The 9,065-nt window shown below is 42.5% G+C and overlaps 1 long non-coding RNA gene across 1 annotated transcript; it reads right to left on the reverse strand.

The window, feature by feature from the left end:
* LOC108635657 lies at positions 6,826-8,415 on the reverse strand. Its single transcript, XR_001917912.1, has 2 exons — positions 8,348-8,415; positions 6,826-7,455 (listed from the first exon to the last, which is right to left on the reverse strand). It is a non-coding gene; the product is annotated as an uncharacterized LOC108635657 (long non-coding RNA).

Genomic DNA, 9,065 nt, shown 5'->3' on the forward strand with positions numbered 1-9,065 from the left:
TGGGTTGTCTGTTTTTCTGCTTTTGAGCTTCATGAACTCTTGCTTGTATATTTGGTGATTAGTCTTTTGTCAGTTGTTTCATTTGCTATTATTTTCTCCCATTCTGAAGGTTGTGTTTTCACCTTGTTTATAGTTTACTTCATTGTATAAAAGTTTTTAAGTTTAATTAGGTCCTGTGTGCAGAAAACTATAAGACACTATTGAAAGAAATTAAAGGTGACACAAATTGATGGAGAGATATACCACGTTCTTGGATTGGAGAAATCAATATTGTGAAAATGACTATACTACCCATAGCAATCTATAAATCCAATGCAATCCCTATCAAATTTTCACAATTTCTGTTGGTCAGGAGTATAGGATCAGCTTGGCTGTGTGGCTCTGTGCATGCATGCTCAGTCATGTCTGATTCTTTGTGACTCCATCGGCTGTAGCCTGCCAGGCTCCTCTGTCCATGGAATTTTCCAGGCAAGAATAATGAAGTGGGTTGCTATTTCCTCCAGCAGGGGATCTTTCTGACCCAGGGATCAAACTGACGTCTCCTGAGTCTGCTGTGTTGTTAGGCAGATTCTTTACCACTGAGCCACCTGGGATGCCCTATCAAATTACCAATGGTATTTTTCACAGAATTAAAACAAATAATTTCACAATTTGTATGGAAACACAATAGATCCCAAAGAGCCAAAGTAACCTTGGGAAAGAAGAATGAAGCTGGAGGAATCAACTGCCCTAACTTCAGAATATACTACAAAACTACAGTCATCAACATGGTATGGTACTGGCACAAAAGCAGAAATATAGACCAACGGAACAAAACAGAGAGCCCAGAAATAAATCTACGTACCTATGAGCACCTCAGTTTTGACAAAGAAAGCAACAATATACAGTAGAGAAAAGACAGTCTCTTCTATAAGTGGTGCTGAGAAAACTGGGCAGCAACGTGTAAAAGAATGAAATTAGAAAACTTCTTAACACCATACACAAAAATAAACTCAAAATTGATTAAAAACCTAAATGTAAGAGGAGAAACTATAAAACTCTTAGGGGAAAACCTAGGCAGAACACTCTTTTGCTGGCGACGGAATGAAACACCAACACTGCAGAGTGGTTTAAATCTTTATATTTTAACACTTGCTTCTTACAGCTGCTTTATTTTATATCCCTGGCACAACAACCTACAGGGCAAGCTGCCAAGCACTACGATTCAGAGACTATACAGTGCGCAGGCGCAGGGTGAGATAACCTTTACCTTGACCTATTTACTGCAGCTAAGACTTTGTTTTGGGGAACTTTCTTATCAATTTAGAATCCGTTTTGCCCCAGGGTCTGTTCCTATTGAGGAATCAGAGAAACATCTTTGTGTGCAAGAAATGTTCTTTTCCCACGGGAACAAACAGGATTCTTAGCTGAACATCTCGTTTGCAAGAATGTTCAGCTCAGGTTGAGAGTCTCCTTTGCAAGCACTTCTCAACCTTCCTTAAACCTAGCTCCCTACACTGGGCAGAACATCTCGTTTGCAAGAATGTTCAGCCCTGGTTGAGAGTCTCATTTGCAAGCACTTCTCAACCTTCTTTATACCTCGTTCCTTACACTCTTTGACATAAATCACAGCAAGATCCTTTATGACCCACCTTCTAGAGTAATGGAAATAAATACAAAAATATAATTTTATAGCATAAAATGCCATATATGAGATAAAAAAATCAAGAAAAGAAAAATACAATACATACCTGATAAAGAATTACTTTACTTAACATATAAATATATCTTATAAATCCAAAAATTAATAAACATACAAAAATGTAATGGATAAAAAACACAGAGAGCCCTTATTAGTCATACAAACACATATTCACACACATATTCATACGTATTAGTCAGAATTCTTCAGAGAAACACAATGAACAGGACATGTGCATGTAGCTAATGGAATTTATTTTAAGGAATTGGCTCCCATAGTTGTAGGGGCAGGTAAGCTTGACATCAGTAGAGTAGGTTGGCAGGTTGAAGATTCATGGCAGAGTTGATGTTGCAGCCTGCAGTCTGTAGGCAGAATTCCTTCTTCTCTTAGAGCGCTCAGTCTTTTAAGGCTTTCTGTTTATTGCATGAGGTCCACCCACACTATGGAGGATTTGTTTACTCAAAGTTCTACAGATTTAAATGTTAATAACATGTAACAAGAATCTAAACAGCGACATCTAGATTGGTGTTTAACTCACAATTTGGGTACCATGGTCTCACCAACTTAACACATAACGTTAACCATCACAGTTCACTACTTGTCAGCTTGGCACTTGTACACATCTCCTTACATGCGTGTGCACCCAGTCGCTTCAGTTGTGTCTTTGTGACCCCATGGACTGTAGCCTGCCAGGCTCCTCTGTCCACAGAATTCTCCAGGCAAGAATACTGGAGTGGGTTGCCATGCCTTCCTCCAGGGGAGTCTTCCTGACCCTGGGATCAAACCCAGGTCTCCTGCATTGCAGGCAGATTCTTTACCACTGAGCCACCAGTGAAACCCTATACATCTCCTTACATCACATTTACTCCCTAAATAAAGACAATGACAAGGCCACATTTCCAGCTAACATAATACAACCATGCTGTGTACATCAAAAAATGCACTAACCATTTCCCCAATAGAAGATGCAGCATCCTTGAGCAATGTTTACTCTTCTCCTTGATAGCCTAAACTCAAATATTGTGATACACAGTTGAATCAAACTTAAATACAGTAGTCAATACTCCTTATGTGATAAGGGGATTAGAAATAAAATAAAATTAGAAATAAAATAAAATTTTATTTTATTAGAAATAAAATAAAAAGACTTTGTATTCACACATACACACAAGCATATTCATAGCAAAATATGGAGGAAATATAATAATAATTAAACTCTTACTTGTGGTTCTTCTTTACCTGGTGGAGTGACCCAACATTAATTCCTAGAGAGTCTGGACCATTAGTAGTCCTGTCTGAATTAGACTGTTGTAGTTTTTCCACTGCCTTCAATGAAAGAGTATGGTAGTACTAAGGTATGCCCTAAGTGATTTTCGTATTCAAATATGTCCTTGTCTACCTCCATTCTGAAGTAATAGTCCAAATTCCTGCTGGTAATCGGACTTGATCACTCAACAAGTGCAGTAACCCCCTTCTTTGCCTGTTGATTCCGAGGCATGAGGAGGCTAAAGTGGCTGAGTGACAGTCTTAACTTCCAGTTCAGTGGAGTCATTGTGTGGCCTGGTGGAAGCATTCCTCCCTTAGGAACCTCTTGAACCTAAGGAACCTCTTGAACAGCATAAGGTCATAGGGACAGGAAGCAAAAATTTTGCTAGGAGATCTTTAAAAGTAACAGTGAGAGGTGCCACTCTATTTCCACCTTTTAACTCCTGGATCTGTATCATCTGACTGTAGAAGAAACAGAACCATAATACTGATTGCTGATCTTGAGCCTGTAGCATGTAGCCTCCTAAAGAGCCTTGCCCCAGCTCTGCAAGGTATTCCCACTATGCTGCTTCAGAAACTAGGTCTTTAAGAGGCCATTCCACAGTCTGATCAAGCCAGCTGCTTGAGGATGATAGGGAACATGGTGAGAACAGTGAATTCTATAAGTGGACCCGTTGCTATGCTTTATTTGCTGGATCTGTTAGCATTCTTCAGATAAACAAAAGTATGATTATATATATGTATGCATGAAGAGATTTATTTTTAAAATTGGGCTAATGCAATAAAGGATGCTGTAAAGTCCCAGAGAAAGCTGGTGGTGTACTTCAGTCCAAGTCTAAACGTCTGAGAATCAGGGGAGCTAATGGTGTAGATGCCAGTCTGGGCCAGAAAGCCAAGAACCAGCAGTGCCAAGAGCAGGAGAAGGTCAGTGTCCCAACACACAAAATTAGACAAAAATTTTTAAAGGGCAAAATCTTCCGTCCTCTGCTACTTGTTCTATTGAGGCTCTCAAAAAATTGTATTATGCCCAATCCACACTGGGAATAGTAATCTACTGAATCAATGATTCAAATACTAATCTCATCCAGAAACACCCTCACAGATGTATCCAGAGCTTGGGCACACCATGGCCACTCAGGCCAAAAAATAAAATTCAGTTCAGTTCAGTTGCTCAGTTGTGTCCGACTCTTTGTGACCCCATGAATCGCAGCATGCCAGGCCTCCCTGTCCATCATCAACTCCCGGAGTTCACTCAGATTCATGTCCATCGAGTCAGTGATGCCATCCAGCCATCTCATCCTCTGTCGTCCCCTTCTCCTCTTGCCCCCAATCCCTCTCAGCATCAAAGTCTTTTCCAATGAGTCAACTCTTTGCATGAGGTGACCAAAATACTGGAGTTTCAGCTTTAGCATCATTCCTTCCAAAGAAATCCCAGGGTTGATCTCCGTGAGAATGGACTGGTTGGATCTTCTTGCAGTCCAAGGGACTCTCAAGAGTCTTCTCCAACACCACAGTTCAAAAGCATCAATTCTTCGGCACTCAGCCTTCTTCACAGTCCAACTCTCACATCCATACATGACCACAGGAAAAACCATAGTTTTGACTAGATGGACCTTTGTTGGCAAAGTAATGTCTCTGCTTTTTAATATGCTGTCTAGGTTGGTCATAACTTTCCTTCCAAGGAGTAAGTGTCTTTTAATTTCATGGCTGCAGTCACCATCTGCACTGATTTTGGAGCCCCCCAAAATAAAGTCTGACACTGTTTCCACTGTTTCCCCATCTATTTCCCATGAAGTGATGGGACCGGATGCCATGATCTTCGTTTTCTGAATGTTGAGCTTTAAGCCAACTTTTTCACTCTCCTCTTTCACTGTCATAGAAACAGTGCTACGTGGAATACCATGATGATGGATAAGGCATTCTTATCCATCTTATCCTTTCTTATTAAGGCTCATTTGGATGAATGCTTTGGCAGAAAAACTGCATGCAAAAAAGCAAACCTGTATCCAGAGGAAGTCCTTATTCCAATAAGAGCAAAGCACTGCCCTTTCATGATGTGAGTGTTCTGATGCAGTCAACCTGCCACCAGGCAGTTGGCTGATCAACCCAATTAATAGTGTCTTATTGTGAATTCAGTGTTGGTCTTTATAGACACATCAGCCCTTATGAATAAAAATCCTGCTGAACCCATAAATAACCATAATCACCTAGGTAAAAGGTCCTAGGTCCCTTTGAGGAAAGTTGGGGGAAAGATTGACAGTATAACTTTTGGGCAGAGTACTGGGATCCTTCTTTAAGGGGACCTGGCCTCTCCTTAATTCAAAAAGTTCTGGGTCTGTAAACTAGCTCAAGACTAGAAACTGATTGGGGAGCATGTTCTTTCTTGTCAGAGTTTTGTTCACATGACTTAGAACTTTTCCACTTATATGGATCAACTGAGAATTTAGTAGACTTCCCGTCTACTTCACTTCTAAGTGCAGCATGATGAACTACCAGAGGCACAGCTCTCTGGGAGTCAGAACATCCTGACTACTGCTCTGATGTTGAGGTCCATTACAGTCACCACACCCACTTTGCTATTGGTGACTAAGTGCTGCCACTTGGCCCTGCCATCCAATTATTGCTATTGCATTTAGGTTTCCCAATTTAGTGACATCAGATGCCACTGTAGTTTTTGACTTAGAGAGATGAGCAATCACAGAGTTAGTCAAGGATGCTAGGGCTCTCCTTACAAATTGATTTCTCCTGGTTGTGGTAAAAGGTGAGTCCTCTGGACCTTTCTGGGATGGATGAGCAGATATAAATGATAACTTCACTCTAACATTCCAATCAACCCAAGCCTCTGGATCCCTTCCTCCGAAGTATACCAAGGAAGTTCTTGCATTTTCACCTTCATTTAGTGGAGACTGCCTTTTTCTTCATGGAAACCAATCAGCCAAACTGTTAAAGCCCTGTTTAACCCACAATGTTAGAATTTAAGTCTAGGAACATCTGCTTGCCTGATCATATCAATAAATTTGGCCTGAACCAACTTGAAGTTCCTTCCACAATTATCCTGTGCTCCTAATTTACATTCTACCCATACCCCTGGGTTTGTGTCTGTATAAATCAGGGAGTAAATCATGTAGTTCTTTTGGGCTATAATCCAATTGTTGGTTGGTCACAACTCATGCCTTTTCAGGCCTACTTGAACTTGAGCTCACTTATACATCTAAGAGCAAAGGGAGATGGTGAGAGTGGGTCCAGGTGAGAACCACCAGTCTCCTGCAAGGCAACTACTTCAGGCAAAGTTGTTATAATTTCTCTGGAACAGTACAAGATTAATTTACTTAGGTGGGATGGAAAGCCTGATTCTACTGAAAAAAAAAAAAAAAAAAAAAGCAATGGAATAGAATTTAATGTCTCACTTTTTCAGAATTTTCCCAAATACTTGCATTGCAATTTTCAGGGTTCCAGGAATGAGTCAATTACACATCATGTGAGGCATAACTTCTGACATGAAGGACATAGCACATCACTCCTGTGGGAACCATTACAAATATGCATAATCACATCTAGTCAGAAGAAATCTCAGACAAACCCCACTGAGTGTTTGTCCACAGAACCAACAGTTCATAAAAAACTGTCCAGGTCATGAAAGACAAAAAGCCTGAAGGACTGTCACAAACAGGAGGGAATCGAAGAAACATGCTACTAAATGCAATTTTGGATCCTGAATTAGATTCTGAATCAACAAAATTTTGTTTTGCTATAAAAGACATTAGTAGCACAAGAGGTGACTCTGAACAGGCCTATAGATACACATTAAGGGAACTAGGAGTTGAGGACAGAGTATGAGTAGATGAGGTAGGAATAGAAAATCAATCCGACAAGAAATACAGATTTCTAGTTTTATTGTTTCACATCAGCCTGATTTATGCAAAAATAGAAGCTGCAGAGGAACACGGAGTCTGTGCTTTGGGGTTCCCAAGGCTGCCACACATATGGGAAAGGAGGTGAATAAATGGGTTTGGGGGAGAGGTTTGGGGCTCCTGGACCTCAAGGCATAGGGATCCCCTGGACCAGAGCTCAAAGGCCTCACCCAAACCCTCAGCGACAGTGGCAGGCCCAGCAAGAGGTGTGGGAGGAGGAGAAGGAGGAAGTGTTTGTCCATCTGTTGTCCCCAGGTTGGCTCTTCTTGGCTCAGCGTCCACTTTAGCAGCAGCCGCCTCCAGAGGAATGACCACTCCCCCCTCCACAGCACCCGGAGCCCCCTGAGGGCTGGCTGCAGCAGTCAGAGCTCTGGAGTCGGTGGCGGTGGTGGGACCTGCGGCGCCTGTGGTGGCTCAGGCAGCAGCCCCCACACCCAGAGCTGCAGCAGCCCCCGGAGCTGGAGCCACAGCAGGAGGAGACTGGGGGGCACTTTGGGGGGCATTTAGGGGTGGGACACTTGGGGGCACACTTGGGGGCACACTTGGGAGGAGGCTGGCACTGCTGCTGGTTCTGCTGGCAGGACATCTTGGTGGGTGCTGAGGGAGAGACAGACAGCAGGTCAGACCAGCACAGAGAGACCTCCCTGCCCCTTCCTGAAATTTTAGAATCATTTCTAATACATGCATTTAAATAACCTGACACTTTTATCATTTTAATATCTTATCAACTACTCTTACAGCATCTCCTTTGAACCTCAACTTATCATTTTAAAGTAAAAAGAAGTCATCAATTGCTTCATAAATTTGAAGACTGAGACCAAATGATATTAACTAAAACATATTTTTTTCACTTACGTCATCCAAATATTACCAAAATATTTTCTTTATAGAAAAAATATTTTGTTAAGATTGCAAATAATTGAATATTTTAGACATTTACAACATTAGATTAGAAGGAGTCTTAGCAATTTCCTGGCTGGTTCACCTTGTTAGAGAGAAAAATAAGAGATCCCTTGACTCAGAGCCTGGCCTCTGACAGTCTCAGAGATACCTCTTACACTATCCTTGACCTAGAGAGCATTAAACTTTTTGTGCTTTTTCCCCCCTAGAGCTTGTACAATGCATTCCCAGGCTCTACCCTGACCCACGCATGCAACAATCTCCCAGAGTGCCTCTGATCCTCACCTAACTCTGAGAATTGCTTTCCCTAGATCATACTTTGCAGGGAATTCAGTATCTCTCAAAGGCAAGCTCCCTCTCTGAGACCTCTTTCAGAATGTCAGAGCAACCAATGGTTTCCTTTCATCCTGAGAGTCCCTCAGAGACTCTTTGGTTCCCTCATAGTGTCCTTAGTCATGACTAAACTCCTATGGTTCTCTCACTGTTCCTTCCAGTTCCTGGCTCCTTCTTCTTTCCAGGCCTAGTCTCTCTCTCTAATAATATGGGCCACAGCCCCCAAGGCCCTATCCCCTTCCCAGTGGATACTCACCAGAGTACAAGTAGCACAGAGTCGTCAGCACCTCAGGAGAGGAGTGGATGGAGGTGCTCTGGCCCCGAGGCCCTTTTATCCTGGCCTTGGGCTCTGCCCTCAGGTATGAGACAGGGCCTGGGCATGAGAGGACCACCTCCTGCCACCCACGTGGCTCCTGTGACAGGTGATGACTGGCAGCTCCTCCCTGCCTCCCTCCACGGGGCTCAGGGCATCCCCAGCATCGGTGCCCCCTCATTCACCTTACATTTGTCTGTCCCTCACACCTTCGTCTTAGAATTTGGCCTCCTGAGCACTCCTGTCCTAATTCCTTGATGCTCTGCTTTGAACTGAGATTCATGAAGTCTCCAAGTGTCTCTGTTGTGTCCCAGCCCCACAGGCCCATCACGTGTGTGTGCCCGTGTGTGTTTGCACCAGTCCACTTAAAAGCCTGGATTGGGTGTGAGACACACCAGGGACAGAATCCTGGTCCTGACACTCAGCTGTGTGATCTTGTGAAAATCACCCAACTTTTCTCATTCTTAGTTTCCTCAGCTTTAAATTAGTTGCTAAGAATCACTCTCAATGGTATCCTGAGGATCAACAGAACCATGGATGAAAGATGTTTTTCTTCCTGCAAAAGGCCCTGTAACACAATAGACCCTCACATATGAGCTGTCTACTCACTGATAATTAAAAATGAGTAGTTTTTTTTTTTTTAAGGTAAGTTATTTTCTAG

Source organism: Capra hircus, chromosome 3, assembly GCF_001704415.2.
Source record: "Capra hircus breed San Clemente chromosome 3, ASM170441v1, whole genome shotgun sequence".
Lineage (NCBI taxonomy): Eukaryota > Metazoa > Chordata > Mammalia > Artiodactyla > Bovidae > Capra > Capra hircus.